Genomic DNA, 10090 nt, shown 5'->3' with positions numbered 1-10090 from the left:
GTTCTCCCTTGGGGAGGGGGTAAAGTTTACTATAGTTTATATAGGGAAACAACACTTTTGGGTATATTTTGACAATTTTCTGTTGGAAATTATTTTTACTTGGTCAGAATCATCTTTGGTGGATGACGGTATCACATTGTAAACTTGGAATTCCTGCCCCATCCCCAGGGGTTAGAGCGGGGCCCCAAAGGGAACATTTACAAATATTTTAAAATTCTTATCCTTTGATGACATGACAAGTATTGTATTTCACTTAGTTTACATGCTGACTTCCATATCACATCTAAACAATGAAATAAAGCTACCAGTACCTATGATATAACTCAGGTGACCGCTAAGGCCCTTGGGCCTCTTGTTTTTATTCCTTCTTTGCACTTACTGTGAAAATAGCGTGCTAAAACTGTACCTAAGCGGTGTATCTCTAGTTATTTGAGTGTTGAGGTGTAGCTTGTGAAGTCAGTTGATATTAGTAGAAGACATTCAATTTTCCTTAAGAAGAGAAAAAAAATGACTGTGTCATGGTATTATTTTTAAACTTGGTTTTAAAAAGTGATTTTTTGTGGAAATATTTGGTACTTCGATGTTTAAATTTTCAAATCCAGAGAAAAAATGCGTGCTTCTAACTGTAAATAGAGACCTTAGACGTTTTGAAAGTCAGTTATGGAGAATTATGTCCTAAATGTTGGACTGTGTAAGATAAAAAGTACGAGTTTTTTTTAACTCTTTGACCTGATTTACTTCAGTCTTAATTCCAGTGGACAGCTGCCCACAATTCTTCTCATTTACATTTCGAGTCGGAGAAATTAGAGGGAAATTCCGACGCTGATTGGTGGGTTCCTTTATTGATTCCTATACTGTGCTGTTGTTTTAGGACGGAGCTACCTGACCAAATGAAGAAACATGGGGGGAACAACCTACTGAAATTGTCAGATGAAGTCCCCAATGTCCATGATACGCTACAGATACCATGGTAACGGGCAAGGTAGGGTTTAAGTTTACTATTTTGCGACGTTTTATAATGCGATCCACTATGGGTACCATGGTTACAAACAATGAAGAAAGCACTTTGATAACAAGTGTACTGTACTTTTTTACCATGTTTCTAAAATGACCCACTATGGGTCTTAGACCGATGATATATATGGATTTTATAGAAGTATTTTCAGTAATACACCTTTTTTTTTTAATACACAATTTTCGAGAATGTGCCATAAGTAACAACCAGCTTAGCAGTGTTTCAAAGTGTTCAGGTGATTGGTTTTGATTTTTGATATCGGTTGACGATCAGGAGGCGTGGTGCATTGAATCGCAAGACGGTCAGTTGTAGAATGATAACTGGTTTGACAGGTAATGCGCTTTTTATACCCAGCGAGACCCATACTCATTACCTAGCAAGGACAAATTAAAATGTCGGCACTTCCTTAGAAACGATAGTTGGAAGAGATTGGGAAGATCTCAAAATCAGATTTTTTTTTTTATAAATATCTCAATTGAAAGATTTTTAACTTGCACTGTCAGCTTTAAGTAGGGCTGGTTTAGGCAGGTTTTCAGATTTAACTCAAATCTACAAATTTGGACATAATAGAAAGTTTCTGTTATGGAGGTTGTCAAATTTAGGGTAAGACCTTAAGTAGAAGTTCCAAATTATAAAGGTTTTCAAATTTACTAAGACATGTATGCATTGAAACTTAGTAAGGTGGTCTTGTTTAGACAATCCACTCTTTATCAATATCAAGAATTGGTTTAAAAATAAGTCTCGCATAAAGATGTATCTCACTTGAAGAAGATTAATTATGTTTCTGGTTTTTGGCTCCAAGGACAATTTCTCAATGTTGTTTTACAAAGAGTAATGACAGTAGCTATCTTAAAGAAAATACATGGCAAACAGCGTAAATACATTAATCAGGGAACAGTCACTGCTTAGCAAATATGCAGGGATCAAGTTCCATAAATATTTGTGTCCCCGTTTTTTCCTCACTCTGGCGACAACAAGACTGATACACAATCTTAATTAAGCATTGGTTGCCCCTGAATGCAGGGATCCTCCAGCAATTTGAATTCCTGTTTACTAATTAGATAACAATTGAATGGGAATTTGATACAAAATCATCTGTAATGATAAAAGCTTTTAATCAGAAATAAAGAAACATATTTGATTCATCTGAATGTAGCAATATTTAAAAAAAATATGTATATGTGTTAACAAGCTGGATGTTCTAGATAACAGTTAGTTCTTGTCTATACAGGTCATAGCTAGGTAACAGTAACTACCTGTCTATACAGGTCATAGCTATGTAACAGTAACTACCTGTCTATACAGGTCATAGCTCGGTAACAGTAACTACCTGTCTATACAGGTCATAGCTAGATAACAGTAACTACCTGTCTATACAGGTCATATATAGGTAACAGTAACTACCTGTCTATACAGGTCATATCTAGATAACGGAAACTACCTGTCTATACAGGTCACATCTAGGTAACAGTAACTACGTGACTATAAAGGTCATAGCTAGGTAACAGTAGATTCCTGTATAAAAAGGCCATACCTAGGTAACAGTAACTACCTGTCTATACAGGTCATAGCTCGGTAACAGTAACTACCTGTCTATACAGGTCATAGCTAGGTAACAGTAACTACGTGTCTATACAGGTCATAGCTAGGTAACAGTAACTTCCTGTCTATACAGGTCATATATAGGTAACAGTAACTACCTGTCTATACAGGTCATATCTAGGTAACAGTAACTACCTGTCTATACGGGTCATATCTAGATAACAGTAACTACCTGTCTATACAGGTCACATCTAGGTAACAGTAACTACCTGACTATAAAGGTCATAGCTAGGTAACAGTAGATACCTGTATAAAAAGGCCATACCTAGGTAACAGTAACTACCTGTCTATAAAGGCCATACCTAGGTAACAGAAACTACCTGTCTATAAAGGTCATACCTAGGTAACAGTTACTACCTGTCTATAAGGGTCATACCTAGGTAACAGTAGATACCTGTCTATAAAGGCCATGCCTAGGTTACAGTTACTACCTGTCTATAAAGGCCATACCTGGGTAACAGTACCTACCTGTCTATAGAGGTCACTTAGAAAAAGATGTAAGAAAAACCTTTCATACAAATAGATTAGAGACAACGCTTTAAAAAAAAAAAGATCCCTGAAAGGTTGAAGCAAACAAACGCATTCTATTGATTTTCTAGAAGTTCTGTAAAACAATATGCTGGAATGATTAGAGGTTTTCAACAACTATTAAGTGAATGCACACTCAAAGACAAATATTGTGTTTCATTTCATTTGTTTTGTCATTACTAACATTGGAAATCTGAGCTAAAGCCAGCAATACTTAAAAAACATTAAATAAGCACCAATGGATAAAAAGAATCATCTTTTAGACAATGTTTTGAAAAGACAGACTCAGTGTCATTTGTTTTTAGATTGGAGAGATTATTGAAAACTGGATTAAATACATCAATTGCAACGAGAGTGCACAAAGTACGAGGACAAGAATAGAATGTGGAGGTCACAGTACCAGAACAAGGAAAACATGTGCTAACTACCTTATCTTACAATAATTTGCTGAGTTATGCCCCTTTAATTTATTGCCGAAATGATATGCGCTCAATATCTCGAGTAGTTTTCAACCGATCAACTTAAATTTTTTACAGGAAGGTTAAATACCATGAGAGCATGAACAAGCTGGACAATCACCATTATCAGATTGTTAATTACGGAGTTATGCACCCTGAATCAGTGGAGTGAGTGTAATCACAATTATCTGACCATGATTATAAGACTTATTTGACCCTTGGTTTCATTAATGCAGTACTACATGCTTTCCATAATGTTTTCTTCCACTCATTGATATACCAGGTATGTTTAAATATTTTCCTTTAACATCAGTTACTCACAAATATTCCAAATATTTCAATGATACAAACAACTGCTCATTCAACATGTGACATGCATATTATGTATTATGTAACCTTGATTTTACCTCAATTCACATTCACTCCTGAAAACACATTTGAACTCTTCCAATTCAAAGGTTGGAATAGTTCATTATGAAATTTCAGGGGTTAATGAGTTAACTATGGAATATAGCCTGTTCTAGCATGAATTGGAGAGTATGCTGTAAATGATATCATTTAGTGTGCACTGTACTAAGTAAAAGTGATGATGTAAAGAAAGGAGAGCATATACAATACATAGGAATTAACAATCCAAACCGATTCATGGGTCATAACAGCCAACTGCAAGTATTTTATATGTACCAACAGAATTGATTTATATTTTGTACAAGTATTTTATATGAATTAATGAACATAAATGTAATTGTGATATGTGACACTTAAATAAACAAATTGAACTTGAACTTGAACTATATATTTATCACTATTGTTTTGGGGATTCTCAGAAATATTTTGAAAAAATTGCAGCAATAAACTGATAAAATTTAGTGTAATAATTCCTAATAATATTTGGGTGCTTCTTCAGGAGAAATGTAAGCTTTAAGGAATTATTTACTTGTTGTAGAACTTACGTGAAAAATAATCCATGTTTTTCCCTTTTAATAGAAGATTGATGAGTAATTCAACTGCCTTGGGTCCAGTTTGAAACACATTAGAACAGGTACGCAATTTGTGGTCGATTTCTGTTTGTCATGCCGATAAAGATTTCAAAATAGAAATGGACTAAAATTTTGGTATTTGTTTTTTAGGTGTTTAGGTAACAAATTTGTGGGATAAATCCGATCAAGTTCCTGACATTGCATGATTGTGTACAATCCAACTGGAGAAAAATATTACTTTCTAAACTTTGATGTCTTTTAAATTGTACATTTTACAAGTTTATGGATTTCAAAAAGCATGTTTGTTAGTTTGGAATTGCTATGGGCTGTCAAGATTGAAGTAATGGTTTTGCATTCTTAATATTTTTACGATTTTTTTAAGCGATGATATCAGCCATGTTTTCAGAAAATTGATAAAGCTGAAAAGTTTTTTTGTATTTCTACTGTTTTTATTGATCAAATTATTTTTATTTAAATAATAAGTATTCCATGATACTTTCATATACTTGAATTGCTTTGAAATTGAGGTTTGTTGTATATTTGATGTAGTCATGGTAGAACAAATGTTACCATGACGATCAAACCTCGCATGTGCTTCCTACTTCTATTGGACCTAATTTCATTGCGTAGCTAGAATTTTTATCGTAACAATTCACATGATAACATACGAATATGAAACTTTCTTCCACGACAGACCAACACATTTTGCATTTTCCACTGTGAATATGAATTTTCTGAGATAAAATATGAAATGAAAAATGTAGATATAAAGTTTTTTTGCTGTTGGCCAATATGTGCGGGGTGGGGGCGGGGGCTATCATCACTGCACCACTCGAGCACCCGGAAACAAACACAGAAACAACACTGAATTTTTGCAGTTCGTTCCATGACATGACAATCTCCTCACAAACGTTCAAATATTTACCTAGAAAACAACACTTTTGAAACCCCTAGATTCAGGTATCCTGGTCACAGCACCAATTTATGACAGGGAGGGAAACAATACATTTTGGGCCAAACCAGGGATTTCAAACTCAGAACCTCCCTTCTGTATTGATATCACTTATCAACAGAGCTATACTATTGAGAGACTCCAGACCCTCTTCACTGGTATCAGTAAAGTGAACCTGTTCACCCCTATGTAACTTCAGTAAACCTACCATGCATTGATCTGGATAAGTCAATTATGGTCTACAGTGGTGAGAGGGCTAACACATTTTGATTTGGAAGTGAAGAATGCATTGTAAATTTTCTGTATCAAAAAAAATGGTAAAACCTTTTATGCTGATATTATAGATATTTAAGGTCATAGGAGTGTATTGCTAAACGGAAGTAGGAAGTACATCCCTAGTTGAAAATCCAATGCAGGGAGACAGTATCCCAATTTCTGCATATTCTAATGTTTACTATTAAACTGATGAATATTGTATGTTTATTGTTGACAGAACCGTGTGTTCTTTCAATATTAAAGTATTTCAAAGCAATCCAGGCATTGATTCAGTTTTTTTTTATCAATGAGTCACATGCGTCCGTTGTTCTGTACTTCAGGAAACCGGCTACCTATTTCACTACTGTGAAGTTTTTCAAGAACGATAACTCTTACCTGCAATTACTATGTGTATCTGGTTTTATAATAAAATGTCAATTTTTAATCATTTATAGATAATTAAATTTACACAATTTCATCATTTTTAAAATTGATATACATTAATGCAATACTAATCTATGTCAGTATCATTTTGATTGACATTATTTTGCAAAACATTGCGTTTCATTTTTTTTTCAAAATTCACTCATTTTTACATAGATTTCCATTTAAAATCCTTACAATTCTGACAACCTATATTTTTTTTTGTGGCAGAACATTTTCTTTACTTCAAAGCAATATAACCACAAAATTTGAAGAAATTCTACTGAGAAATGGCGACATAATTCTATTACCTTAAACAGCTATGTAGAATTGTACTTTTAATGTCATAAAATTTAAATTCCATTGAAACAGATTCAGTTGATTGACAAACTAATGCTTAAAAATTCCAGATCTGAAATTAAGGTAAACACCTCTCTCTGTGTCAAGTCCGAGGCCGTTAAGTGCATTGCTGGTAATAGTTCTGTTGCATGTAAATTTGTTAGTTTGCTCTATGGTGCGATTACACTGATACAAATTCAGTTTGATTCTGCCATTTAAACCATCTCCTGGGGTCTGTTGTATTGGGCTGGGCCTCACATTTGGTCGTTCGGATGATTTCTTTTTTGCAGGTTGAATTTTAATGACGGTTGTGTTTGTTACAGTGCATTTGTATAATTGTGCTTGCTTGCTTCAGGGTCCAATACATTTTGTTTTCATTCCTTTATATTCTTGCAAAGAGGTCTGCTAGTCAATTAAAAGCAAATATATTGCATCTCTGTTCTCTGAAATAGGCTTTAATTAGTTTCAAAGGCATTGGTTTGTTTAGCCCTTGGGGTGCAGTGGGAACCTAACAATTTTTTTTCTGAAAGGAATGCCTGAAGTATTGTACCAGTATTGCCTGTCATGTGTATCACTAGAGGCATATCTATATGCTTCATCATTCCACAGATAATGTGCAACTCAATGCTTACGATGACGTTCACATCATAAATATAGCTTCTGTTACATGTACACAAGTAAGACATCAGATGTTATAGTCTTTGATCTACTTGCTGGTTATTACCTCTGGAAAGATTTTGAAGAAACTAATAATAGGGGTTCCACAGTTTATTGCCAAACATGGGTCTCATACAAATGAGATGGTACTCAATGAGAGAGTTTGTTATGCCTACCATAAGATGTATATATTCCTTTTGTCTTGCCTCCATTTGTTTATGACTCATTTCAGAGTTCTGGAAATTCTACATGATGTGTTTGTCGACTGTTGATGAAACCCCACAACAGTTGATACTGTCTTTATGCCTTTTTTACGATTGCAAAATAATGTCGGATCTATTTTGTTGTCATCAAAAAATCGTTAAAATGAAATGTCAAAATAAACTCGGTTAAGGAGACCTCATTTGCAGTAGACAACTAATTGGTTGAAAATGGAGTGAATCAAAGAGTATAGTACATTTCTCTGAAAGTCACATGTCAATTACTCGTCAGAAGAAAATATGATATAAAGAGTCATATGGTTTAAGAAGAAATGTGATAGAAAGAAAAATGTTGTATCGAGAGATATGTGATATTAAGAGAAAATTGATATTAAGATAAATGTGACATTAAAAGAAATGTGACATTAAGAGAAATGTGATATAATTACAATAATTACAATAAGTTTATATAATAATACTATTTTTTTTGTGAATGACCCTAGCAACTAAACAACGACTGTTCTGGGTACATCTTGACTAAATTAGATGAACAGACCACATGGGCTTTGTGAACAATGTTTACTTGCCGAAATATACGCAATTTAAATTCCAATTTAATCCGCCTTGCTACTTCCAGTCACCATTTTGTAAACAGGACCTAATCTCGAGCTGATGCGCGTTTGAAAGAGTTTAAAGTATTGCAAAGCTTCTAAACGATCCTGCCCAGAACATACTCTCTAAGGATGATGTTTTTGATAAATTTGCTATCAATTATTTACTATATTTCTTTTCTGTATCACTTTCATTAATTCATAAAAGAACAAATTTATTTTTTCCCCTTCAAACTTTTTTCTTTCAAATGTTAAAACATTCTAGTTTCCAGATTATGATCAAACGTCGTCTGCTTCGCAAATATTCAAGAAAATAATATTTACAATGTATTGATATTGTTTTAGTAACTAGTTTATTCTTTAAACTATCTTTTATTAATAAATATCAAAAAGATTTTGCATTTTATGAAGTAACCGGAAGGGCACTTGATACGAGAACGTGACCCAGAAATAGCTCGCAACATAATCAGGACAGTAATAATAAACAGATGTTTATCGAACATTAACAGATTAATACCGTATGTATTGAGACAAACTATGTGCTAGAATCCAACACAAGGTAACGCTCGTTTAATCCATTGCTATCACATCAAGTACTAACTGACATTTATGCGGAAATATCAGCATTAAATGTTTGCGATTGCGCAGACCTACTTTCGTTTTCACAGTTTACATACATTTGTACATGTCGGCATCAACAGTATACCTTAACTTGTGTCCTTCATCGTGCCGAAGATTATACATAGGCGCATTGGAGGAAACGTTCGTGATTAAAAGCTTGTGTGTGTGGTTTTTTTTATCTTAAAATTATCGGATAAAAGCATAGTGGCATGTTACTTCAAAATAAAAGATACAAGAATCATTATTTTACGTTAAATAATATATGTCATAGTTAACATAAGCTCTCAGGAGCTTGAAACATTGTAACAGTGTAAAGGTAAACAACAAATTTTACCACAAGATACCTTCGTTGGAAGGATTAAGATAAAGAGGCTAAATAATCATGCTGTACAAAATTTAGCACTAAAACAATTAACTTACTTAAAAGCCAGTCCAGAGGGCAGGTGATTGGGACATAGCATTTATTTGTATCCAGGAGCAAGGGTTTGGTAGCCGTTAATATTAAAAGATGTTTTTAGTATTGATGCTGCTCGGATTGACACCAGTGATGTATTTATCACTTACAGGTTAAAGCGTCGTTATCCAAAAAGAAGAACAGTACAAATTGAAAAGTGTGCATTGCCTACAGCTCCTGTCAAAAGTCAAAAACATTTCTCTCAAGTTCTTTCTCGTCACCTGGACGTTTGTAAGTTAGAACAGCTGGTCTCGCAGATGCTTAAACTATGTACACAATATATATACAGTTATAACACAGTATTGTATTGTCTCGGTATGGCTACGAATGCGTTCCAGGTCAGGTAATAGAGCATCAAATGTATTAAATTAAATTCAAATAAAGCACCACTTCATGACAATCATGGATTCATATGGGTACAATGTTATTAAAATAACATTCATACAGTGCATGCAAGCTGAAATTAACAAATCATTAGGGCCCCGTATCGGAGATACGGGTGCCCTATATATAGTAATCACTCTCTCTGTCTGTCTGTCTGTCTGTCCATCCACATATTTTGTTACTGGCTGATAACTTTGGTATTTATTGACTGATGTACATGAAACTTGGTCAAGATGTTCAGTTCATAAAAATACACATTGAGGTAAAAAGTCAAGGTCAAAGGTCAAGGTCATTATGTTCAAAGGTCATGGTCAAATTTTACATCTTTTCACTGATGAACATTTTGTTATGACATTATGAAGCAAAGTTGATCAGAATTAAACAAGGAGTCAATGGACCAAAGGTCAAGGTCATCGGGTCAGGGGTCAAGGTCAAATTTTGTAGCTTTTCACTAGTGAACATTTCCCTATGACATTATGAAGCAAAGTTGTTCGGAATTAAACAAAGAGACACACTGAGGTAAAAAGTTGAGGTCAAAGGTCAAGGTCATGATATTCAAAGGTCAAAGTCAAATTTTGCATCTTGTCACTGATGAACATTTTGTTATGACA

At 34.1% G+C, this 10090-nt stretch overlaps 1 protein-coding gene across 1 annotated transcript in view; it reads left to right on the top strand.

The window, feature by feature from the left end:
• LOC110450915 (zinc finger protein 236-like) overlaps nucleotides 1-10090 on the top strand; it is a 216763-nt gene that overhangs the window by 15302 nt on the left and 191371 nt on the right. The window contains exon 2 of the mRNA XM_021498710.1: nucleotides 872-982. The gene's annotated coding sequence lies outside the window, so the exon portion shown is untranslated. The remainder of the gene's footprint in view (nucleotides 1-871; nucleotides 983-10090) is intronic.

The sequence above is a fragment of the Mizuhopecten yessoensis genome, unplaced genomic scaffold, assembly GCF_002113885.1.
Source record: "Mizuhopecten yessoensis strain PY_sf001 unplaced genomic scaffold, ASM211388v2 scaffold5547, whole genome shotgun sequence".
NCBI classification, from domain to species: Eukaryota; Metazoa; Mollusca; class Bivalvia; order Pectinida; family Pectinidae; genus Mizuhopecten; species Mizuhopecten yessoensis.
The sequence above is the reverse complement of the archived record's forward strand: the minus strand, read 5'-3'. Positions and strand labels throughout refer to the sequence as shown.